This window comes from Cibotium barometz, chromosome 5, assembly GCF_041138505.1.
Source record: "Cibotium barometz isolate CiBa-2024 chromosome 5, ASM4113850v1, whole genome shotgun sequence".
NCBI lineage: Eukaryota > Viridiplantae > Streptophyta > Polypodiopsida > Cyatheales > Cibotiaceae > Cibotium > Cibotium barometz.
The window spans coordinates 23,453,821-23,480,691 of record NC_141050.1 but is presented as its reverse complement, the minus strand read 5'-3'; the positions used below and the strand labels follow the sequence as shown (position 1 = coordinate 23,480,691).

At 42.1% G+C, this 26,871-nt stretch overlaps 1 long non-coding RNA gene across 1 annotated transcript in view; it reads right to left on the bottom strand.

The window, feature by feature from the left end:
• Window positions 1–13,316, bottom strand: part of LOC147638233 (uncharacterized) — a 42,461-nt gene extending 29,145 nt beyond the window's left edge. The window contains exons 1-2 of the long non-coding RNA XR_015265828.1: window positions 12,987–13,316; window positions 12,685–12,850 (exon numbers count right to left, since the gene is read on the bottom strand). This is a non-coding gene — a long non-coding RNA (uncharacterized LOC147638233). The remainder of the gene's footprint in view (window positions 1–12,684; window positions 12,851–12,986) is intronic.
• Window positions 13,317–26,871: the final 13,555 nt, after the last annotated feature.

Below are 26,871 nucleotides of genomic sequence, written 5' to 3'. Positions count from 1 at the left end.
ATCAAAGCATAGTTTACCTGAAGAAGCTCCGCTGAATGACTTTTGTCTTGGACTCTGTGCGATCTTCGAGGTCCGTCCTCTGTGGTCCATTTGGAGGGAAGCTCCGTGACACCTGACTCCCGAAGGATGTCAACTAACCACCTGGGTACTTGAACAGAACGCGGAGCCTCCTGCTGCTGCGGGGACTCAACTCTAGCTGCGGGCTCAACCTATTGTACTGACTGCGGTTGTCTAGCTGGAACAATGGACTGGGAATCATCATCAGAATCCTCTGGGTCTACAAGAAGTGGCGGCTCATCAACAGTGGATACTGGAACATGCTCATCAAAGACCACATCCCTCCTGAGAACAATCTCATTCCTCTCTGGATCAAACAATCTGTATCCCTTGGAAAGAGAGTTATATCCCACGAATATAAGCTTACGGGACTTGGAGTCAAGCTTCCCCTTCTGCTTCTTCGGAATATGTACATACCGATCGCTCCCAAACACACGGAAGTGGGAGACATCAGGTTTCCTGCCAAAGTATGCCTCAAAGGGAGTCATGTTAGGTACTGAAGTAGTTGGAGAACGGTTGAGGATATGGACAACCGTAGTGTCAAATCCCCACGGATCCCCTCGTGATCGATCTTGGTTCGAAACTCGAATCCTGCAAACAAACGAACAACAAACAAGCAAGGGGGTGCAGGCCTGACTCACCTCCCAACCATGACAGCCGTGGGCAAGCCCACAGTCTTGGCTGTCCCCACCGAGCCACGAGCTGAGCTAACTAGGTTGACGTACCGACCAATCTCCTCCTCGCGACGTCCCATACCGCCACGAAGCTGCCCTCGCGGGCCTCGAGACTGCTGCCGGCCTTGGCTGCATAAAGCAGGTGCACGTCTGCACTAGATCCAGGCTCCAAGACCATAGAGCTCTCACAAACTCGCGAGACTCTCTATAATGCAATAACTAACCTTGGCCACCCTTTTATAGGCTCTTGGCCGGTCATCGGGCGTCCACACTTGGCCGCCCGCCCGTCCATACTTGGGTGCCCGCCCGTTAGTATATCCCTAACTCAGCTCGTCAATCAGCCTGCCTAGTTCCAAGCTTCCCCAAGCCTCGAAACTAGTCTTGCATGCGTATAGCACACGGTAGATACCCACTGTGCACATGACATACTCCCCTTCCTCTAAGAGCTCACTCCTGAGCTCACTAAAAAGCCAGGGTAATCTCTCTGAAGAGAAGTCAATGTCTCCCATGTAGCGTCCTCCTCAACACGATCCTTCCACTTGATCTTGTATTCCGTGATAAGCGTATGACGCAATCTTCGTTCACGAAATCCAAGAATCTTTTCAGGTTCGTGCGGAACAAATGTCATGTCCTGGACATCTATAATTTCTTGAGGAGTAACTAACTGATCTGCTCCACCCAGTACTTCCTTAAGTCTACTGACATGAAATACAGGATGAACTTTCACATGAGAAGGCAAATCCAATTCATATGCAACTGAACCAATCCGTCGTGTAACACGAAATGGTCCACAGTATCTAGGGGATAATTTCGGAGATCTACCTGTCCGTAAAGTCTCGGAATCTTTCGGAACTCGCAAATACACCATCGTTCCTTCAGAGAACTCTCTAGGTGAACGATGTCTATTAGAATAAAACCTGTCTCGGTCTTGAGCACTTCTAATAGATTCCTTTGCAACTTGTAACATTTCCTGCATATCTTGCAAAAAATTACGTGCTGCATCATGCTGAAGTCCTGAGAATCCTACTGTAACAGGTGATCTTGGTTGAAAACCGTACATAAGCATGAAAGGACTAAACCCTGTACTCGTATGCTTAGTACTGTTATAAGCAAATTCTAACATAGGAAGATAATCCTCCCATGAACTTTGTCTTTTGGATACATATGCTCGAAGCATATCCTCCAAAATCTGATTCACTCTTTCAGTCTGGCCATCAGATTGAGGATGATCTGAGGAACTCAAATTCAAAGTTGTTTCCAACTTCTCGAAAACAAGCTTCCAAAAGTCACTCGTAAACTTAGAGTCCCTATCACTGACTATGTCCTGCGGTAACCCGTACAGTCTAAACAATTGCTCGATAAACTGCCGAGCTAATTGCGTAGCTGTAATAGTCTTCCGGGTCGGTAAAAATCTAGCCATCTTTGTCAAGCGATCTACCACAACCCAAATAGAATCGTGGCCTTGATGTGTTCTTGGCAATCCGGTAATAAAATCCATGGAAATACTTTCCCATTTATTACCTGGGATTTGCAAAGGATGCAACAACCCAGCCTGTCTAAAGCGTTCAGCTTTATTTGCCTGACAAATCTGACACTTGAGAACATAATCTTCTACATACCCTTTCATCTTCGGCCAAAAAAAAGTGTGTTTCACTAATGATAGCGTCCTGTGTACCCCAGGGTGTCCAGCAGAAGGGGCGTCGTGACACTCCCTCAGAATCTTGGACCTAATGTCCGGGATCTGTGGTACACAAATTTTGTCATTACGGAATAGTAAACCATTCCGAATCATCCACTGACCTCCTGCAGCCTGAATAGTAGACTGCTCAGTCACCGAGTCTTGGTCAATCAATGAGCTCCCGTCCTGGATCCTCTGCCAAAATGGACCAAAATAACTATCAGTCCTGCAAAGCCCTCTCAATGACTGAAATAAGTCAGTAGAAATCTCGGTGAACGACAAAGTATTCACCTCTCTAATCCGACTAAGCGCATCTGCAATATTATTCATGGACCCTTTCCGATAACGGATCTCAAAATCAAAATCTTGCATTAACTCTGCCCAACGAGCTTTCCTTCCTCTCAAATCATCCGCATCACACACATACTTGATTGACTGATGATCAGTCAATACCACAAACTTGGAGCCATATAAATAATGTCTCCAAACCTTGAGAGCATGAATCACAGCATAAAGCTCCTTCTCAAGGGTTGGCCAACGAGATTGAGTGTCGTCTAGCTTTTTACTTTCAAAAGCAACCGGTCTACCATCTTGAAATAAAGCAGCCCCGATAGCATAGTCACTGGCATCAATTTCAAGAACATAAGGCCGACTAGGATCAGGTAGTGCTAAGATAGGTGCTTCCTTGACTTTATCTTTCAAAAGTCTGAAGGCCATATCCAAATCGTTATTCCAAGTGATAGGCTGATTGGACTTACGTCCACGACCTTTCAATAAGTCGGTCATCGGTAGTGTGAGCTGAGAGTACTCCCGTACAGATTTCCTAAGAAAAACTACAAAACCGAGAAAAGAACGAAGTTGTTTCACTGTTCGCGGTATAGGCCAGTCCAAAACCTTCTGAACTCGGTCATAGTCAATGCTCAATCCATCTCTAGTGATCTTGTGTCCCAAGTAAATGATGTCGGTCATAAAGAACTCACATTTACTCAATTTAGCATATAGTCGATTCTGTCTTAAAATAGATAAGACAATCGTGAGGTGTCTGACATGATCCTCAAGAGTACGACTATATATCAAAATATCATCCAGGAACACCACCACAAATTTTCCCAAATGTTCACGAAAAAGATCGTTCATCATTTGCTGGAAAGTGGCTGGAGCGTTGGTTAACCCAAAAGGTAATACGAGAAACTCGTAATGACCATACCTAGTCCGAAAGGCAGTTCTTTCGACATGTCTTTCATGAATACGTATCTGGTGATAGCCAGTACGCAAATCTATCTTCGTGAAATATTTCGCTCCTGCTAACCGGTCAATTAGGTCATCTGATCTAGGGAGAGGATAACGGTTCTTAATTGTCAGCTTGTTCAATCTTTTGTAATCTATACACATTCTCCAAGTATTGTCCTTCTTTCTCCTAAGCAACACAGGTGCACCCCAAGGTGATTTACTTGGACGGATCTGGCCCATCCTCAAATAATCTTCGAGTTGTTTAGCCAACTCATCTTCCTCAGCTTGGCTCATCCTATAAGGTGGAATACTCACAGGATGAGCACCAGGGATCAAGTCAATACGATGATCTACTGCCCGTTCAGGTGGTAAACCCGATGGCAATTCCTTAGGAAATACATCTTGAAACGAATCAAGTATCTTCTGTAATTCTTTGCTTTCAAACACACTTAATTCATTCACATCCAATGAAGGGATGAGAAAAGAAGAAAGTGGAATCAATACACAATGGAAAGCGGTGTACAAAGAAGAATTCATTATATTTTCAAAATCAATTGTATTTACAAGAGGTCCCTGAGAGGGATGGATACAATCACCTAAAATACTATACTTGGTGTCCCTATGCTGAAAAGAAAAAATATGACTAGACCAATCTATCTGAACATCAAGAGTCTTAAACCACTCAATCCCTAATAACAAGTCTACATTTTCCAGATGCATGACATAGCATTCCAGAGTATCTTTGTAGTCCTGAATCTGGATTGGAAGCATCTCCACTTTGCGATCCCAAACTTGTCTGCCCGCAGGTAGACGTACCTCATAGGTATGATCGCTGAGTGTCGTGTCAAGACTCAATTTCTGCACAAGTTTGTAGTTAATAAAGTTATGCGAACTGCCAGGGTCTAAAAGAATGTGAATTTTATGGCCATTCACTTCTCCATAAACTCGGAGAAGATCATGCATGCCAAATACCTTAGAATTGAACAGACAATCAGAACAAGTACTAGGGCGAGAAAGTACAGTAATTGACGTACCTGTCAAAGACAACTGGTTAGCTGCCTTTGGCTTGGGTCCTGCGTTTGACTTGGTACCCTTTTGCTTCGGGCACTCATTACGCATGTGTCCTTTTTCTTCGCAGATAAAACAACGTCCTTCCTTCTTGAGCTTCAAAGCCCTAAGGAGTCGTTTCTTCTTCGCTGGTGTCGAACTGGAACTCTTTGAAGGTTGGTCCGAAGACTTGCCTTCAGTCGTGTTAGCCATAGGTGCGGAGAACTTTCTTTTATGCTTGTTCCCCTGCTCGGTAACGGGTTTTGACTTGGAAGAGACCATCGTATCATCATAGATACGAGCTGAATGAATGGCCTCGTCCAATGTTTTACATTTGTTATTTTTAACCTGTAATCGGTACGAGTCTGGTAAACCAGCTACGAAAAACCCCAAAAGAGTAGTGGGATCCATCTTTGTAGCCTTCATCTGCAAGTCACGAAACTTCTGGAGGTAGACCTCATAAGTGAGGTGCTGCGAGGTCATGGTCAAAGCTGAAAACCGGGCAACAACATCATAATCATCCTCTTTCTTGAGGAATTCTTTCTTGAAAATGTCTTCGAATTGTGCCCAAGTCGTTGGCTTTGGATTTAGTTCCTTCCACCAAAGCAAAGCTTTGCCGGACAGGAAACCTGCTGCTAACTGTATCTTCTTTCCATCATCATATGGATGAAACTGAAAGTGAACTTGCCACTTGTGTAGCCAAGTGTCCACGATCTCCTTGGTTCTCTGCTTTTGCTCGCCCCCGAACGGTTCCGGAGTAATATTGGGGCCTAAAGCTGAAGCCAAGGTATCCATGCCCGAAAAAGTAGAGAGGGTAGTGGTCAAGAGAGCGATGGAGTTCTGCAAAGCCTGCATCTGGGCTGCGATTTGTGCCTGACGTTCCGCCGAAGAAGCTTCGAGAGCTACTTTGAACTCTTGGAAATCTGATTTTGACACAAACTCGTCAAAAAGATCGGCATCAGTGCCTTCCGTAGCCGGCAAGCCTTCGCGTTCCACGAGGGGCTCCAACTCTGATTCTTGGGTCGACATCGTGAAGAGGGTACGTGGAGAGAAAATTTGGTCTTTGCACAACAAAAGTGCGAGCGAAACTCGAGAGCTTGAGAGCTTGAAAACTTGAGAACTTGAGAACTCGAGAGATGTGTGGCGAGAAGTCCACATGAGGGGGTTTATAAAGGTTTCCCAAAAGCCAAAAAAAAATCTCGAAAAGCTAGGCTTAGCTTTTGTGTTTTTTTTTGGTTTTTTTTTTCACGAATATATATATATATATATATATATATATATATATATATATATATATATATATATATATATATATATATATATATATATATATATATATATATATTCTAAAGTCTTTTAAAAAAAATTAAACACTTTTAAACCTTGGAAACCTTAGGGACCCTCAACGTTTGTAAAAATAAGCAAAAAAGCAGAGCGCTGAATCGAGCTGGGCGCACACGCTTGCTGTTTTGCCTTTTTTTTTTTTTTCTGGTCCCGTCTGAAAAAACGCCGTTGCCACCCCGTTGGACGGTTGCCGTCGCCACCTGTGTGTCCGCCTGGTCCTTCGCGCCAGCCTGCGCCTGGGCCAGCCCGCGTAGGCGTGGCCACAAAGCGGCATAATCCTAGACGCCTGCCTCGCTGGGCCTGGGCGCCCGCTTGGCCTGGCCTGGGCTGTGCGCTGGCGTGCGTGGCCTGCCTGGCCTGGGCCGCCTGCGCTAAGGCCTGGCTATGTAAGCCTAGGCGCTTGGCTGCCCGCCTACACGGCCTTAGGCGCCTGCCAACAGGGCCTCTTGCGGCCAAATGTACACCCGCCAGTAAACGACTCAAGCAGTTCTCCGCTCGTTCTCTCTCTCATGCACCAAAAAGCCACGAAAAACATCATGCTTTTTTTTTCTCTTTTTTTCAGTTTTCTCTCCCTGCAAGTTATGCGACTGCACAACAAAACAGGCTCTTCTTTGCAAAAGCAATCAACCCTATTCAATCTACCATCTCCCATCAACATGGGGTTCTTTGATGAAGGAAAAACACATACAAAATCTGAAAACTGCAGTATGCACAGAAAAAACAGCAAGTTTTTTAACACATACCGTACTTCGACCTCTTCTTCTCTACCTACCGACTTGCTCGTTCACGAGGTATGCTCTGATACCACTGTCAAATCCCCACGGATCCCCTCGTGATCGATCTTGGTTCGAAACTCGAATCCTGCAAACAAACGAACAACAAACAAGCAAGGGGGTGCAGGCCTGACTCACCTCCCAACCATGACAGCCGTGGGCAAGCCCACAGTCTTGGCTGTCCCCACCGAGCCACGAGCTGAGCTAACTAGGTTGACGTACCGACCAATCTCCTCCTCGCGACGTCCCATACCGCCACGAAGCTGCCCTCGCGGGCCTCGAGACTGCTGCCGGCCTTGGCTGCATAAAGCAGGTGCACGTCTGCACTAGATCCAGGCTCCAAGACCATAGAACTCTCACAAACTCGCGAGACTCTCTATAATGCAATAACTAACCTTGGCCACCCTTTTATAGGCTCTTGGCCGGTCATCGGGCGTCCACACTTGGCCGCCCGCCCGTCCATACTTGGGTGCCCGCCCGTTAGTATATCCCTAACTCAGCTCGTCAATCAGCCTGCCTAGTTCCAAGCTTCCCCAAGCCTCGAAACTAGTCTTGCATGCGTATAGCACACGGTAGATACCCACTGTGCACATGACACGTAGCCACAGCCTCTCCCCAAAGTGGACGAGAAAGATCACGGTGCTCCAGCATCGTCCTCGCCATCTCCACCACAGTCCTGTTCTTGCGTTCTACCACTCCATTCTTTGAAGGCGATCCTGTATTGGCCAGTTCCCGCTTGATGCCATGATCTGCACAAAATCTAATAAAAACATTCGAAGAGAATTCACCTCCTTTGTCAGCTCTGAGAGTCTTTACCTGCAATCCAGACTCTTTCTCCACCATCACATGCCAATCCTTGAACCGACCAAAAGCTTGGTCCTTCTGAGAAAGAAAATAGACCCATGTGAACAATCATCAACAAGCAGCATGAAATATAGAGATCCTCCCAAAGATGGTGTCTGCTGAGGTCCACACAAGTCAGTGTGAACCAACTCCAATGGTTTCGAAGCCCGCTTGGAAGCCTGCTTTGGAAAGGATTCCCTGTGCTGCTTACTACATATGCAAGAACTCCAACATCCTTGCCTGCTGCCAACATCTGGCAAGCCAACCACCATCTGGTCGCGGAAAGCTCCCGCAGCACATCCACATTTAAGTGGCCAAACCGAAAGTGCCACAAGTCCCCAACCTAAGAACCTTTCAATGAGGAGAGTGCGGAGAGTTTGTAGATACCATTCTCCACGCCGCCTTCCCAAACAACCTAGCCAGTCTCGCGGTCCCTTAGAGCAACTGAATGCTCCTCGAATTCCACCCGAAAGCCAGTCTTGCATATTTCATGCACTGACAAAGGATGAAAACCAAGAGCGGAGACGTAAAGAACACGGGAGGAATGCTTACCCCCCTTGCTGTTAGGAATAATCTCCATCCGACCCTCACTGTGTATCGGAATGGTGGAGTTGTCGCCAATGAAGATGCGACCTGACTGCCGTTTCAGATCCAAAAAGAAGTCTCGGGAAGGAGTCATGTGCCTGGAAGCACCACTGTCAAGAATCCACTCCCGGGTATCCTCTGTGGTGAAGCCAATTGCCTCCTCGCTCGAAGACGATGAAGCATCTGAGTCCATCATCTCTAAGTGCACAAATGCTGGGGTCTTTGCAGAGCTGAGGCTAAAGAATTAACACTCTTCCCAGTCCGCTTAGGACACTTCCTCCAATAGTGGCCTTTCTCACCACAATCATTGTAGGACATCTCGGCCTTCAGTTTCTCTCAATCCGTGTCAGGCTTCTTCTCAGAAGACTTCTCCGATGAAGCCTTTCCTTTGCCCTTGTTGTTATTCCGGCCTTTCGACCGTTGGCCAGTTAAGGCCTCCGAACCTCCGCCCTGTGGAGGGTTCGTGAATCTTTCCTCTTGGTCCAAGACCATGGGCACAAGCTCCTCCCACATGATGGTGCTGAGCCTGCCACTGGTAATCAAAGACGAGTAGAATGCTGAGTACTGAGAGGGCAAATGCGATAGCAACGTGATGGCCATATCCTCTGATGATATCTCCTTCCCAGCCTGAAGAACTTCTTGCTGAAGAGCCTGCAGCTTGTTAATGTGGTCCCACATCGTCGATGACTTTGCAGGGTTCATAACCTGCATCTGTACTTCCAAGGAAATCCTCTTCATGGGCGATACCCTGTTATATAAAGAGAAGCCAAATGCTGCCATATACCTCTGGCCAGCGTCATATGCTTTATATGATTGATTACCTGCGGTGTGTAGTTGAGGAAGATGAATGAACGGACCCTAGCATTGACCCGATCCCATAACTGTGCCTATGCCTCGCGGTCCTTTCGAATCGACGGTAACTCCCCTTCCTCTACCTCCGGCCGTGGAACCCCAACAACGATGAAATCAGCAAGGTCGTATGACTCCAGAACAAATTCTATTACCCCAACAACGATGAAATCAGCAAGGTCGTATGACTCCAGAACAAATTCCATCATAACCTTCCATATGCTGTAATTGTTCCCGTCCAACTGACGGTCTACTGGGAACGTGGGGAGTGTAGGGATCTTCACATGCTTCTCAGCCATCTCAAGTAAATCTGCCATTGCGCGGATGTAATTGAAAAGGGTGGATGGGTGGGGAAAAAAAAACTTACACCTGTAAGTGGCTGTCCAGCAAATCAGCCCGCCTTCCTCTTGCTTCTCTTCTTTCCGAACAGTCCAAAAAAGTTCACCAATCAGCAACACAACAGTCCCCCTCTTGCTCACAAGATTCCCAAGATCTATCAAGAGACTAGGGCTCTGATACCATGTCAGAATATGCAGCGGAGATGAAGACAAAATCTGAGAACACAAGAGCAAGTGCAGAAAAAATACAGCAATGAAGAGAGAGAGAGAGAGAGAGAGAGAGAGAGAGAGAGAGGCCTGTAACTCTGCTCTATATACACAAAGAAAATCCCAAAAACTGATACAATGAATGGAGGGGCCAAGGGGCCATTTTAGATGGCCCCACAAGTGCAGTCCACCAATAGAAGAACAACCGACAGCAGCCAAAAAGCCCACGACTGCTCCAACCTTCAGTCAGCCAGCACACAGGTAGGTAAAGTCGAGGGCAACCGAGTCTGGTCGGCCAGCACCTGGATCAGCCGACAAGCTCTGGACAACCTCCCACACATCAGAAAAAAATGGGAAAAATATGGAGAGTGGGGAAAAATGAGAAAACACCTAATACAGGCGAGCACACCCACGACAGAGGCCCTGGTGTATATGTATAGATAGGAGATGACTTCTAACAGAGTGATCATTCAGCCACGTAGAAGAGGGGGGCTTGGACTCATCGATCTTGCTATTCAGAGCCATGCCCTGCTGGGCAAGTTGATTGTTAGAGGACTCCTTCCCGATGGTGAGCCCTGGAAGGATTTCTTATTGGCCCGGATTTCAGCCCGCACTCTGAGCCTTGAGGGCCCGTGGCCGTAGAGTACCCGATGGATCTTCCCAGAGATGAGAGCCCATGGTTTTAGCCTAGCTTTTGAGGACAGATTTGCAGCCAGTTTACTTCGGGTTTGGGATCATCTCAGGCTAGCCCTCAGATAGAGAGTTCCAGTTGCCTCAAAGGAGCGGCTCCGGCAACCTTTGGTTTGGAACCCCTTGATCCGTTTATCCAATGGCCACATGTTGGGGGCTCGGCCGCATGTATCTTGGAGAGCCTTGAGCACGGGACCAGCCAGGTCTCTTGGAGATTGGATTGCACACAGGCAGTTACCCGTAGAGGAGCAAGAGAGAGGCCTGACAGGCGAGATAGGCTCAACATCGACATTGACTCAGCTATCTCTCAGGAGTAATGGCTGATGCGTATTCCAAACCCGACCCCCCCAGTGTGGTTAGGAATGTTTACCAGACACGATATCCTCATGGCGGTCCACGGAGCAAATGAGGATAGTGGTCTGCTCACTTTTTCTATTGGATCCCAGGACAAACTAGAGAGATCAGAGCTTCCCATGGAGGATTTCAGAGGCTGCACCTTGCAGACGGTAAGGGTAATTGGTTTTCAGGCACGGGAATGGCACATAAATCCAGCACCAGGCAAGGTGGCCAAGGAGAGACTATGGTGGCTATGGATTTGGGAGTGCCGACCTCCCACACAGCTGCAGTGGGACCTTGGAGAAAGGACTTGGCATGATCCCGCGGATCGGGAGGAGACTCTGGATGCCCCCTTCTTTGCATATACAGCGCGGCTTGGCCGCAGGATCTAGATGCTTGAGATAGATGGCACACTAGCAGGAGCAGCAGCACACTAGAAGTCTCAAGGCCTATCACAACGGTCCCTTTCAGATTGAGGCTTTGGGACAGCTTTCGGCCTAGGAAGATCACTCACTTTCTTTGGCTGATGGCACACAAGAGTTTGGTGGTCGGTATTTGGTTGGCAGTTGGAGGTCGGTCAGCAGACTACCCACGGTGCGGCCACCCCCAAGAGTCTCAATGACATTGCCCTTGGGATTGCCTGAAGGCTCAGCAGATTTGGCAGCGGATTCTCTGCATCTTCGCTATGGATAGGGCATCGACCCGCATCATCACCTAGGACACTGTCGCTTGGGCCACCAAGGCTCGACTGGTCAGGACTTCTGAGGAGGATGGGGGAGGACTAGCCCTTCAGGTCTCCAACCATCGTATTGCAGAGTAGTACTAGTCACAGCCCCACCTACAGGCGACTCGCGGCCAGGCTCATGCCAAAGATGGGAGATTTGCAATAGCATAGTAGCCTGGCATATTTGGCGTGCTAGATGCAGCGAGGCCATCGAGGGTACCCACACTCCACCGGCTGAGACCATCAGGTGCATATGGCTTGATATCATTCACACCCACTGCGGTCAGTGGGGGAAGCCACAGGGAGGTTCTGACCGCATGCGGAAGCGGCGGGAAGCCTTCTTGAGACTTTGGAGGCTTGGCCCTTTCCTCACAGATAGAGGTGGTGACCCCATTTGGCATTATAGAATCGAGGGTACCCACACTCTGCCGGCTGAGACCATCAGGTGCATATGGCTTGATATCATTCACCCTCTGCCGTCAGTGGGAGGAAGCTACAGGGAGGTTCTGACTGCATGCAGAAGCAGCAGGAAGCCTTCTTGAGACTTTGGAGGTCTGGCCCTTTCCTCATAGATAGAGGCGGTGACCACATTTGGCATTACAGATGACCTGTGTGGTAGTCCCCCTCCTCTCCCTGTATGAGATAGCTAGAGCGGCCAGCCGGAGGAGAAGCATCTCTTCCGCTTATGATCACTTGTTTCCCGCCCTTATATGAGGCGAGTTTGTATCTAGCCCGTCGTGGTTGTACTTAGCCCTTTGTGGCTATTTTTGCTTTAACTAATTGAAGGATCTTTTTCCCGAGAAAAAAAAAACCTCCTAAATGTCATCATCCTACAAGGCGTGGATGGGCTTCTGAAATAATGCCGGTGCATAACCCTAAAAATGCATTATTTTGCTACAATTAACCAGATTTAGTTGCATTTAGCTCCACTATGGAGTTTAAACACCATCTTTTAGGAGGCAGATAAGCATCTGAAATAATGTAGGTGCATAACCCTAAGAATGCATTTGCAAACTATGATTATTGAACCAGTTTCCATAATGGCCTCTAAACATCATCAGCATCTGAAAATTGAAGAAGCATAACCCAAAAATTCATTACCATGCCATGATTGACCAGTTTTAGCTATTAGATGTCCTAGGAAGCATATCTGAGCACAAACCTAGGTCATCCGAATTAACAATTGTCATGCTAAAATCACCAACCCTAGGTCATCCAAATTAAGGATTCCCATACTAGGTCATCCAAATAAAGGATTTTTATGCTAAAATCACCCTGGTGGGTGTACAACCCTGGGTCAAAAAGTTACCTTAGGTTACCCAAATTAAGGATTAACAAGCTACAATCAACCATTTGAGTCTTTGTAGTGCCTCCTAAACAGACTAAATCCAAAAAACCTCGCCTAGTGCTCAAAATTTCGGCATGCGTAGAGAAGAATCTGCTCGTCTCTGTCTTCACGTGGATACAGTATGTTGCTGCTACAAAAATCAGCCAAAAAAGCAAGCCACTCATGGACACGGACAGTTAAAAAACAAGCCGCTAATGGGAATATGGACTGATTGTGCAAACAGATTATGAAGGTTTTCCCTGTGTGGATGCATGAAAGGTTACCATTCGCAGCAAAACTGCGTGGTACTGTTGAGTTGAGCTGATGCTCCTTCGCCTTTCTTCTGTTTCTAAGACTGCTTTCTTCCTGCTTGGACTACTTGGCGCAATTTGGTGGAAGGGTGTAGTGGCCATATGTGCATGACTTTTAGCATGTATGTACTTCGTGTCACCGTCTCGTGTGTGTAGCCATGCATCGCACATGCATGCATCCATGGACACATTACTTCTACATGTGCACGTATGCATGTGTGTATTGGCCACGTATGTGCACATGCATGCGTGAGAGACAGAGAGTATGTGTGATAGAGAGAAGTAGAAGAAGAAGAATTGTTTTACGTCATGTGGGTTCAGAACACTTCCACCACCACTTTTTTAGGCTAGCGACTCCTAGAACCACTCACATTGGATTAGTGGAGCAAGTAAGGAAAAAAGAAAATAAGGTTCCTACCCTACACATGGAGAGAGAGAGAGAGGTGTGTAGGGAACACGCGAGGAGCACACAATTTGACCTCATTTTAACATTCAAGCACCAACCTCGAGCACACCAATAGTACAAAATTCCTAGGACACATTGATATTTATGTGGCTTAAGAACACTTCCACCACCTCTTTTTTACGCTAGAAATTCCTAGCATGTCACTCAAATTTGATTAGTGGAGCAAGTAAGAAAAAGTTATTCAAAAAGAAAGCAAGGTTCCTTCATGGTGGTGGGGAGAAAGAGATGTAGGGAGCACACCCTTTAACCTCTTTTTAACATGCAAACACTAACCTTACACATATCACTAGTACACAAGTTTTGGACTAATTTAGCTTTATGTGGCTTAAGAACACTTTCACCACCACCACTTTTTTAGGCTAGTGATTCCTAGCATATCACTCACATTTGACTAATGGAGCAAGTAAGGCAAACTTATTCAAAAACAAAACAAAATTCCTCCATGGAAAACCTAACAACATGATGGATTAAACAATTGAAGAACACTTCTACCACCACTTTTTTAGGCTAGCGATTCCTAGCATATCACTCACATGGAGCAAGTAAAGAAAACTTATTCAAAAACAAAACAAAATTCCTACATGGGAACCTAACAACATGATGATTATGAATTAGTTAAGAATTTCAATAGTCATCATGGTATATAGTGCACTATCATAAGGACACAGCCTTAAAGGGCATTAATTTCCCTTTAGTTATTAACTTGCCCCAATAGGAGAAAGAATTTGTAAAGTAATCCACTCAAGACCTAGAAGCACAATGTATGTTGTTGTAACCTCATAGATCCAACCCCATCTAACCTCATAGATCAATGTTGTGGCTAGAAAGGGAAGCCTTTGAACTTGAGGTTCTCTATTTTCTTAAGACTCATGGATGGACCAAATACTATCTCTACTAGAGAGTGCATTCATGGCCTACTGCACTGTGGATTTGAAGGAGTGTTTTCTAAGAAAAGACATATAAAGGCCACCTTTTTTCTTTGAAAGAGTGCAAACAAGCTAAGAAACTTTAGGCACCCCCCTTCCATAAGAGCTAGCAGTATGACCTATTTGAAAGGTGACCTAGAAGAGAACCCAAGAGATAGTGCTTATGCACACCATTCTCTAGCATGCCAAATTGAATTACTTTCACCTCCACCATTTAGGTAGAGCTTAGTTATTCCCTAATCTCAATTCTATTCAGTTTGTCACTTTAAAGCCCATTGGAATTCCATACCTATAGTCTAGATATTTTCTCATTGTAGATAAATTTTCACCCTTGTTTGACCAAAAAGGGAATTCCCTTGATGGAAAGGATTTTGGTGTGACTAATACTAGAGCAAGAAGCCCCAAGCTTAACCTTAAAGTCTCTAAGCATTTCCAAAGGTTCCCAATACAAGTGTCCATTCTTTATAGATAAGTTGGTGTCACGTGCAAAGAGATCATATACGAGCCACTTGATAGGAGATCAATCTAGCATTTGGATTCCTTCCATGTTACCATATTGAATTTGGGCTTAAACTAAGGCATCCTTGTCTAATGAAACACTATAAGGAGAAGCTTTTTGTGAGTTGACCATTGACATGCATATGGGTGATCTGTCCACTAAAAAGAGAGCTAATCATATGAATAAAATTTAGACAAAATGTTGTATCATGGAGGGACTAGCCAATAAATTCCCATTCATAAGCTTTGTTACACATGATTTTCAAACAATTGATTGTTTTTCCAATTGATATATCCCCCCCCCTCCCCCCATAATTGTGAATGAGCTTAATAATAGCAAATTTGATAAAGGGATCAATACACTGTTCTGAAAGGTAGTATGAGCTAGCCTAAGGAGGGAGGGATTTCACCCAAGCCTAAAAATTATGTGTTAAACTCCAATGGGAGACCATTAAAACTAAAAGTCTCTTGGCCATAGAACAAGCAACTAGCATGTTGGTTTTTTGCTTTAGAAGACTTAGGGGAACTACTTGGAGCTAAGAGCTATGTGGAGCGACAAACATGAGTACGATGCAATCAGACATTTGTGAGTGCATTATGGTTGCATTCCTTATTATTTAAATTTTTTACATTAGAAACCTTAATCTTTAAACTAATATTCTTTTTATTAGATTTATTTTTTATTTTTTAGGTTAGTCTAGATTATGATTAATTAGTTTATTAATATAAAATAATAGAAAGATTAAGGGAAAAATGGTAAAACTTTATTATTCCACAAGATTTGTTGATGTTGCCATGTGTATATTGATACATTGCTAAATGCGTACTAATACATTACCATGTGAAGTATCCAACATTTCACTTAAGGCCATTATTCCTTGCATAAATAATAACAACCAAGAAACTATTAGATATTAGCATTGACAACACTCTAGATTAACCAATCATGTCTTCATGTTCATTGCAAAAAGAAAAAAGTGGAAATAAGTAGATTGTACTAGGACCTTTAAACTTTTAGAATGTCCAAAATCATGCCCCAAGGGGCATTAATAAAATAGGCCTTGGAAGAAGTAGAGATGGAAGGATTTTTGAATGGTAGTAAGCTTTGGTGCTAGTATGGGACTTTGACTAAAATGCCCTATGTCAAATAAACCTCAAAAAAGAGGAGAAGAGGCAAAAGGAAGGGCTTTAGCACACACATAGAGGTGGAACATGATTAGACACATAAACAAGGTGCTAAAGAGCTAAATAGAACACATAATGGAGGACTCTCATTGTGCAAAAACACACATGCAAGAGCAACAACATTGCATTAAGTTAACCTCTCTTTCTAGTTAACATCTCTAGTTTACAACTCTTTAGTTAACAACACATCTTCTTCACTATCATATAAGGGGGCTTTTATAACCAAACCGGAGGTGGCAAGTGGTGTCCTTTAATGGCCTACTTTAACATATCATATCATAACTACTTATTTCAAGTGGTGTCCTTTAGCTTCCTACTCTAACATGCAAGTGGTGTCCTTTAACAGCGTACTCTAACATGTTGTATCATAACAGTGCCTATTTCAACATGTCGTGTTACATCCCATCATGAGCATAACCTCCTAGGTTCTATAATGGGAATCTTTTAGTGTTTGGCAAATTATTCCTAGGTGTTGGTGGTTTTGTTCATGGTGCTTTTTCATATGCTAACATCTATCTTGCCCCTAGAATGATTGAGTGTACATTTACCAAAATGTGGCTCCCAATAAGTATAAGGCATATCATACAAGATGATTAAGTCATCATACATGAATGTTACAATGGGAAAAATGAATATTGATAGTTGTTCAGTTTGTAAGCCGAGGTAGATTTCAAGAGTATATGTTGGTGAAAAGCATCCATCAAAATAGGCCTCCAAACACAAACGTGGCCCATGTAGGAGTAGACTCAAGATTGTTAGATGATTGGTCACATTGAATAGCTGTCTGGAGGTGCACTGAGGATTGTCAGATTAGTGGTTGGATCTAAATAGCTGTGTTCGAAGGTGTTATCTACTTCTACGAGGAAATTGTCCTTTGTCAACTTATCTGTAAAGTTTTGGATAGGCAGTAGTAGGCGCCCCCTATCACAGTTAAATGATACTCTAGCAAACTTTGATTTGTGATTCTCGTGAAGCAAACTTTGGGTAGGCAGTAGTAGGCGCCCCCTATCACAGTTGGATGATACTCTAGCAAATTCCTTGATTTGTGATTCTCGTGGAGCAAACTTTGGCATGTTAATTTTGCTTCCTCCTAGGTCTAAGGGGTTTGTTGTATCTACATTCCTATGGGAATAAAAACATGGAGCTTCCTTTATGTTGTAGCATCCTGAGTAGATCTGGTTGAGTCTTCTTGAGGCTCCTTTGGAGCAACGATTTTTGTAGTGGTGCTATTGAATCTAACTTATTTAATGTTTGCAGTGGCTCCATCGGATTTGACTTATCGATGCTTGTAGTAGTGCTACATTCACATGGGAATACATTATTGAAGGCTAGATCTATCATATGGCTGCATGTATTTTGGAGGTAGAAACGCCATAGTTGGGTATCCCTTGAAGAAGTGATCCACGGCTTTTTGTGTGTGAGTGTTAGTGAGAAGGCACACCAATTTTAATTTTCCATTAGACATGCATTTTCGGCATCCTTTAACGCAATGGTTGGACCTAAAGACATCACATAAATGCATGTATCTCTATGTTCCATGATATCTACACACCTGCACTTACAGTACACTCGCTTCCATCATTATCATCTATTGATTTTGGCTCTTCCATTGGATCCGAGAATCATTGCAAAGCATCTACCTAATCATGGAAATACTTACATAAGGGCTCAATCACTTTATCTGGGAATATGGTTAGTGATTGCATACGACGATCCACCAATTTAATCTGGTTGGGTCACAGGTTGGCTCCACCAATGGGCTAACTTTTTATGGATCGGTTGGATCCACCAATCAATTGATTCTTCACTGCTAGGTCAAATTTGCCAGGGCATACATCTTCATTTTGCTGGGTCGCAAGTCAATTATATTTAGCAACAACATCCGTGCTTTCTTTGAAGCATTAGTTTGATCGTCTTAGTCTAGTTTTTGGTGAACCTAATCCTCCATTTGTGTGGCTCTTTGGCCTTGCATATTTTCATTGATAGAAACCTGAATCCGAGACTTGTCTGACTTTTCATTAGGCGGCACCAGAGGACTCTTCTTGGGTATACTTCCCCTTTTTGCTCCTTTTTTGTCACCTCAACTCCTATGACATTCTCATTCTCTTCCTTATCGTTCATTTCTTGTGCATTTGAAACATCACTTTTGACTACTTAGCAGATTCACAACTTTTGAGGCCTTAGCTTGCTCTTTGATGTTCATGCTATCCTTATGTGGTTTAGGGATGCTTACTTCTACAGAGGCTTTTCTCTTCTTATCTTCTTGTCCTTGTAGTGTGAAATCAACTTCATCATCTTCTTCTTTTAGGCTTGAACATCACTTCTGACTATACAAATTCAAAACTTTTGAGGCGTCAACTTGAAACATCACTTCTAACTAGTGGTGTGTGCTTGCTTTTGCAGATGCTTTGCTTTTCTAACTAATGGTGTATGCTTGATTTTTTACAAATGCTTTTCTCTTCTTATCTTCTTGTCCTTATAGTGCAAAATCAACTTCATCCCACCATCTTTGTCTTCTTTTGGGTTTAAAACATCACTTTTGGATTCAAAACTTTTGAGGCCTTGGCTTGCTCTTTTAGGTTTGAAACATTACTTCTAGCTACTTGTGGATTCATAACTTCTAAGGCCTCAGCTTGCTCTTTGATGTTCATGTCATCCTTGTGTGGTTCAAGAGTGCTTGCTTCTATAGATACTTTGCTCTTCTTATCATCTTGGTAGTGTGGAATCAACTTCATCGTCATCGGCATCTTCTTTTTCAAAATAGCAATCCTCCTCATCTGAGTCTTGATCTGACTCCAATGATGCTGACACATCTTTTTACTACCTTTTTGGTTATTTTTGATAAGAGTCTTTCCACATTGTTTTGCGGCTCTTCGATTTTGATGATACTTGAATATGATCCATGGTTCTCCCTGTTATATTGCAGATTGCTTCCTTCAGGAACCTTTATAAACCTTACAGTTTCTTCTTTTGCTTTATCAAGCTTTCTAAGCCCATGCTTTGTTCTAGCTTTGCAAATGGTCTCGGGTAACTGCTCCATACACATCTAATATTTCCAAAAAATAGTATCTTTGCAAATGGTCTTGGTAACTACTATATACACATTAAATATTTCTAATAGACTGTATCTTTGCCTCCCACACCTGCAGTATTGAAAGTATTTGCAGTGGCCCTTTTCATCACAATACTAACAACTTTTCCCCATTATTATTTAAAACTTATAGTTGTGTATGCTAAGCCATCATTCTACACCCTGATCTCCTACTTTTGGTGCAAAGAATAGCACACATAGGTCATCCCTCCTAGTTAAGGTATAGAAGCCTTGTATAGGTCTGTACAATGTAGAATTTGAGGTCGGGTGGTACCAACTAGTTCATGAGACGTTGGCATCGACGAATGTCATTCATTTTCTCCCTCATTTTGATTAATTCCTTAGCATGGTAGTAGGCAGGTTCCCATATTAGCTCTAGACCTATAGGTTCCAAGTTTTGGGATGCCTCCTTTGATGATGATGTGAACACTCGCCACCTACCAAGACTTTACAGAGACAGTGACCAAGTTTGATGTGTCGAAGTGGACCGTGGTGAGCTCATTGAATCGTTCCAGTGTTTTGTCGAGCAAGGTGGTGGCATAATTGAGTTGTTGTGTGGTCAACATGGTTATAACATTGTGGTAGAGCTCGGGGGCTATTGCTATGTGTTTTGTATTAAGGGGTTGACACCATTGTCGAGGTGAACATCTACTACCAGAAGTGCCTTGAATGTTCCACTAGGATCATAAAGTTTCCTAATCGGTACTATGTGTGGCTTAGTCTCGACGGGCATGCCAAATGTGTTAGCGGTCGATAGCCATGAACACACAGAGGTAGAACATGATTAAACACATAGAAGAGGTGCAAAAGAGCTAAATGGAATACATAATGAAGGACTCTCATTGCAAATTCTCATTGCAAACTCTCATTGTAAACTCTCATTGTAAAACATACATGTAAGAGCAATAACATTGTATTAAGTTAACCTCTCTCTATTTAGTTCACAACTCTTTAGTTAACAACACATCCCCTTCATTGTCATACAAGAAGGCTTTTATAGCCGAACCAAAAGTGGCAAGTGGTGTCCTTTGACAGCCTACTCTCACGTGCTACATCACAAAGTTTCCTATTTCAACATGCCGTGTTACATTCCATCATGAGCATAACTTCCTAGGTTCTTTAATGTAAATATTTTAGTGTGGTGGATTATTCCTGCATGTTTGTGGTTGTGTCTATGAGTGCTTTCTTGTGCTAATAGATAGGCTCAAAGAGAAGCCACAGAGTGCCAAGAAAGCCTCAAGTTCTAAAACCACACTATTTGAGTGAATGTAGCTACATCATGGTTGTTGATAATTGTCAATAATGTGGTTAGGGTAGCAAGATATTTGGTTTCAAAGGATGAGTTTCAGGGGTTCTTCTTCACTTAAGAGGATTGTTACTAGCTCTACCAAGAACTACACTCAAGTTGTTTAGGATTCACACATGATTTAACAATGTTTTTTTCCCATCCACTCTCTACTCTACTTTGCTACTATTTATTTCGAGCCCTCTTCCTCCCTTCCTACCTATGTCTATCTCATTATTATTGACCTTTCTCGCCCTCCTCCTCTATGTCTATCTCATTATTGACCTTTCTCACCCTCCTCTTCTTCCTCTTCTTCTTTTCCGTTTTCTTCTCTTCCTCCTCCTCCTCTCCTTTTCCTTGTTCTTCTTCTCTTTATCTTATTCTCATCATCATCTTATTACATATATATATATATATATATATATATATATATATATATATATATATATATATATATATATATATATATATGTATGTATGTATATATGTCCAACTTCCTTCCCTCTCTCTCTCTCTCTCTCTCTCTCTCTCTCACACACACACACACACACACACACACACATTCTCCTCCTCCTCCTCCTCCTCCTCCTCCTCCTCATATGTTGGCCCCATAGGAACCTATTGTTAGGGTTTGTGGGGCAATGGAAGCACACACACACACACACATCCTCTCCTCCTCTTCCTCGTTCTCCTCCTTGTCTGTTGGCCCATAAGAACCTATTGTTAGGGTTTATAGGGCAATGGAAGCACGTGCGTGCGCACACACACACACACACACACACAAGAAGTAAATCTATTGAGAGAGAGAGAGAGAGAGAGAGAGAGAGAGAGAGAGAGAGATGGAGTATTACAATAATGACACGTGACAAGTACAAGTGATAATAATAAAACCTTATCTAGGTGTTCTTTCACACCAAATGTCCAGGGAAAAAAACCAGTAAGATAAAGGTACCCCTAGAGTTAAGTGTCTATTCACATGTGGCACTAGATAAAAACATATACCTTCAAATCCCCCCTATAGTGGTAATGTGAACCTTATAAAGATGCAGATCACTCTCTATCAAAGAGTAAGCTTAAAGCTTTGCAGAAAGCTTGAAAATTTATCTCAAGGCAATGCCTTTGTAAATAGATTTGCAATGTTAACTTGTGTAGAATAGTAGGTTAATGTGATCTCCCCTATATGAAACCTGTCCCTAACATAGAGACCATAGCACTCTAACTGTCATGAGTATGGTAGTGGGTGTCTACTGCTGACACTCACAAAGATCCACAAGTTCCTCAGCCATACACAATCCGTAGTTTTGAAAGCTTCCATGTACTTAACTTCATAGGCAGAGGTGATAATAGTGGGTTACTTTTTTTTGTAACCAAGATATACATGATTTTCCTAGCAAAAAACAATTTCCACTAAATCACTAAAGGCATATAATTGGAGGCTACCCCCGGGATAAAATCCAAGATCCAGGGTGCTTGAAGATAATAAAATATATGCTCTACAACCTACCAATGTTTCATTCCTAGACTCTGCATAAATTTGATGGCTTGGAAGACAAGCTGAATATCTGGCCTCATGTTGCAAAAATGTATGAGATAGCCAATTGCTTGGTTGGACATACTCGTGTCATAAGGCTCTCCTACATCGTACATGCTCAATTTAAGGCTTGGCTCTACTGGGTAGAAATAGGCTTATAATCCCGAAAGCCAAACTTATGTACTTGGATTAAAGCATCATAATGCCCTCATCAATCTGTACAAACTGTATCTCGAAGAAATAGTGCAAGATACCAAGATTTGGCTTTTTGAAAGAAGCTTGCAAATCATCCTTGAATGATGAAATTTCAGCTTCACTCTTCCCAATCAATAACATATGATCCCATAATCCTATTTCACATAGAGGGTGCTCTCAATTGGGTTGTTCTTGAGACTCCAACTGGTCAAGTAAGAGTGTATCATCTCATACCAAGCTTTGGGAGCTTGGTTGAGACCATAAAGAGCCTTGCAGAGCTTACATGATTTACCTTCTAAACCAGGTCTAACAAAACAATGGGTTTATTTGCATAAACTTCTTTGTGCAAATCCCCACTAAGAAGAGCTATTTTAATGTCCAACTATTGCACTTTCATCCTTGATGGGTAGCCATGCAATAGTGGGGATAAAAGTTTCATCATAATCTATGCCTTTCTATTGGGCATAGCCTTTGGCCACAAGTATGGACTTGCACCTGTCATCAATGATACCATCTAGTTTTCTCTTAACATTATACACCCGCTTAGTGCCAATAGGCTTCTTATCAGGTGGCAATTCCACTAGATCCCAACAAGTGTCATTTTTATGAATGGTGTCCATCGCATGCTATATGGTTTTCATCAAGTGCTCATTGTTTTGAGTCTCCTTAAAAGAGTCTGGCTCATCTATGTCATAGATTACTCATGCATGCCACATCTACATGTTCATTGTTTTGAGTCTCCTTAAAAGAGTCTGGCTCATCTATGCCATAGACTACTCATGCATGCCACATCTACATGTTCTTTGGCATTACGACAATTGACCCCTATCCTGCTATGAACAAGAGTTGAAAGTTCACTTTCCTACAAAGTACAGAGTAGCCAAGGAGGCATTGTTTTAGCCTCTTACAAAAGCTGTCCTCTCTTCATGTCCCACATCCTCTATCTCAAAGGCTGTCCTCTTACAAAAGCTGTCCTCTCTTCATGTCCCACATCCTCTATCTCAAAGGCTATAATTTGTTGATTTATGGGTTGGTTTTGATCAACTATATGATGTCCATTAGCCACGTTTTATGGCTAATCTAACCTTACATCAACCCTCGTTTTATGGCTAATCTAACCTTACATCAACCCTCGTTTTTTCGTTCTCTGCTACATAACAAACCCACCAATTCCTCAAACTATAGGGCTTGTGGGTTACCCCTAAGACACAAAGTAAGAGAAGTGTGGAAATTTAGGTAGGACTCTCGCAATGGTTGTAATGTCCTGGGCACAAGTTGCTTTTCACGAATAACCTTATCAATATTAAGTAGCTACTTCGAAAGATCTTGAATCTTCGTTAGATGGTCAGCTACTATCACCTTCATGCATAAGTTCTCAAGTTCTTTCTTGAGATATGCTACCCTAGCCTCATTTTTTGCCTAATACATAGTTTCCAATACATCCCATGCACGTTGTGAAGTCTTGCATGCTACAAACCCTTGGCAATGAGCAAGTTCCTGACCATAAAACTCCAAAAGGTTTAGTTGTTCCCATCAAGTTTGTCCTCCTTGGAAATACATCTATTGCATCTAGTGCCATTTTGCAAAATGAAAAGCTCACAAGAGCTAACAAGAGGCACAAATATCGTGCATGCAACCCAAATATGCACTTATGTGCAAAGAGAGAGAGAGAGAGAGAGAGAGAGAGAGGATGAAGAAGAAGAGTATGATAGACCCCAACTCCTTGTTATAAAAGAGTCTAATCTATGTATACATATATCCTTCCATTTTTTAACATTCCCTATGTATAAATACTGTAAAGAAAACCTACAAATATACCCCTTGTATACATTGTATATGGCATGCTTTTAAAAATATATCATCAATTAACTCACGTGATATCATAGAGTGACCTCTCCAGGCGCCTCTAAATCCATCTTAGGCAATGAAAAACTTTATGCGAAGGGTTCAAACAAAGAGATTTTAGGAACTTGTTTAAAAGGCCCCTAATATGACACCAAAATGTTTTTTTGTGTTTCCATTAAATATAGTCTTTGAGATTTTCGAGAATAAGAGTGTTTTTCTAAGGTTTCATTTTAGTATGTAATGATTAATGCTTGAAAAAGCCAATGAAATGATGACCCTCCATATCCTTTCTATTTAAGGTAACGGAGTGATGACCCTCATCTATATCCTTTGTATTTACATGCATTCGACCATATGCTTTCTATTTGCATGCATTCACCCATATCCTTTCTATTTAAGGTCTCACAATTCTCTATAAAAGGCTTGAAAAGGCTCATTTAACGAGTAAAGGGAGGGAAAGAGAGGAGAAGGAGAGGGAGGGGCTAGGAAACTCACTCACTAAGGTGGTATTAATTAAATGCCACGTCGGTTAATGCAACTACAAAAAGTTTCTAAATATATATACATGCCCTTTCAAAGGACGTGAACATGCTCTTACAAATAGGGATAAGGTTTAGTTTAAGGTTTTTAAAACAATGGCATTTAAATAATACAACTACAAATTTATATATATATATGTATATACATATATATGTATATACATATATATATATATATATATATATACATGCCCTTTCAAAGGACTTGAACATGCTCTTACAAATAGAGATAAGGTTGAGTCTAAGGTTTTAAAACACACACCACATTTCTATTAATTTTCTTCTTCTTCTTTGGGTAGGTCATGGCGATGGCGTTGGAATCTGAGTACTATTCTACGCACTTCTTCAACTGCTGCAACTTGCTTGCTAATGTAGAGAGAGCCTTGGAGCTTCCTCCCATTGGTTATGGGACGCAACCTCGTGATCGTGCTCCTCTTGTCTTGCACAGCTTCCATATTATCTTCTCTTGCGCATGGTGATCTCGTCTCGCAGGCTTCTGTGTGTGCTTGGGTGTGAGGGTTTCTGTGAGCTGAGTCTAGGTGTCCTATGGACATGATCTTGGTGTGAAATGAGAGAACAAAATAAAGAAGAAAAAGAAATTAAGACTTATGTAATACATGTATAACATCTAGCTAATAAGAAACCTTGATATGACTAAAAATGTATTAGTGTCATGGATTTGCTTTATCCGCCTGATACCATGTTAACAAGCATGGATCTAGTGCTAGCATAGCTATGGCTATGGTGATGATGAAGCTATAGCACTTAAGTTAATTAGACTCCAAGATATATTAGCTTGGACACATAGAGAAACTTGAGATAAATGCATTCTTTCATTACTTGAAATGAGCTCCTTATATATGAGTTGGGTACATCCTTGGGACTTGGCTTTCACATGCTTTATGGTACAATGTAGAAGATGCCACATGGCTTGATGCTAGAAAGGTGGTGTTTTCTTTGGAGGGTCAATAGGTATCCTTGTCAAGGAGGAGTTAGTGAGATTGTCATTGTTATATGTTATCGAAGGTTCTTGTGGAAACCTTTCAAATATTGCATGAACAGAAACCATGATAACTGTGCTGGCAAATTATTGAAAAATGTATATACGCAAAATGTACATAATTAAGTGAAAAAAGTATGAAATTCAATTAATGTATATGTGTGTGAATATATGTTTGTGTAGATTTATGAAGATGTGACCAAAAAAATAAATTAAAGAGATACACGGATGTGATTAGAATGAAAAAAAGGAGAAATGTGAATGTGACTAAAATGAAGAACAATTAGATGACTAAAAGTGATGCGTGTCTCTCTCTCTCTCTCTCTCTCTCTCTCACACACACACACACACACACACACACACACACACACATATTTATATATATGTATATATAGATGTATATAAAAAGGGGATATATATGAAGGTGATTAAAAAGTTAATAAATAAGTATAAGTGGTTTGTGTGTGTGTGTGTGTGTGTGTGTGAGAGAGAGAGAGAGAGAGAGAGAGAGTATATAAATGAAAATCTATGGAAGCGTGTAATTTTAGAAATTTGCGCATATCAAAAATTCAAATGAAAATGTGTTGATATATGTGTGTGTGTGTGCGTGTGTGCGTGTGCGTGTATTCAACAAAAAAAAGAAGCTTAAATGTATTTGTGTGAAAAATATAAGAATAATTCTATTAAAAAAATGCATATGTAAAAAAAATATTATAAATATAATGAATATGTGTGGGAATATTTGTAATGACAAAATATGAGAATATTTGTAATAACAAAATATGAGAATTTAAAAAAGAAAGTGTGGATGAGTAATAAAAAATGTAAATAAAAATATTACATATATATAGATATATATAATATATGTATATAATATACATATATGTATATATATACATAATGTGTGTGTTTGTGTATTATACACACACACACACACACATATATATATGTATGTATATATATACATATATATGTACATATATAGATATATATATATATGTACATATATATATATATATATATATATATATGTACATATATATATATATGTATACACACACACACACACACACACATATTTACATCTACATTCTTTTTACAGTATTACTCATTATTTTTTTCACACAAACATACATTTAAGCTATTGCTTTTTTTCTGATGAATACGCGCACCTACCCACCCCCTCACATTCTTATTTTTTAATCCTCTCTCTCTCTCTCTCTCTCTCTCTCTCTCTCACACACACACACACACACACACACACACACACACACCCCGTTAACTTTTTTTCATTTCT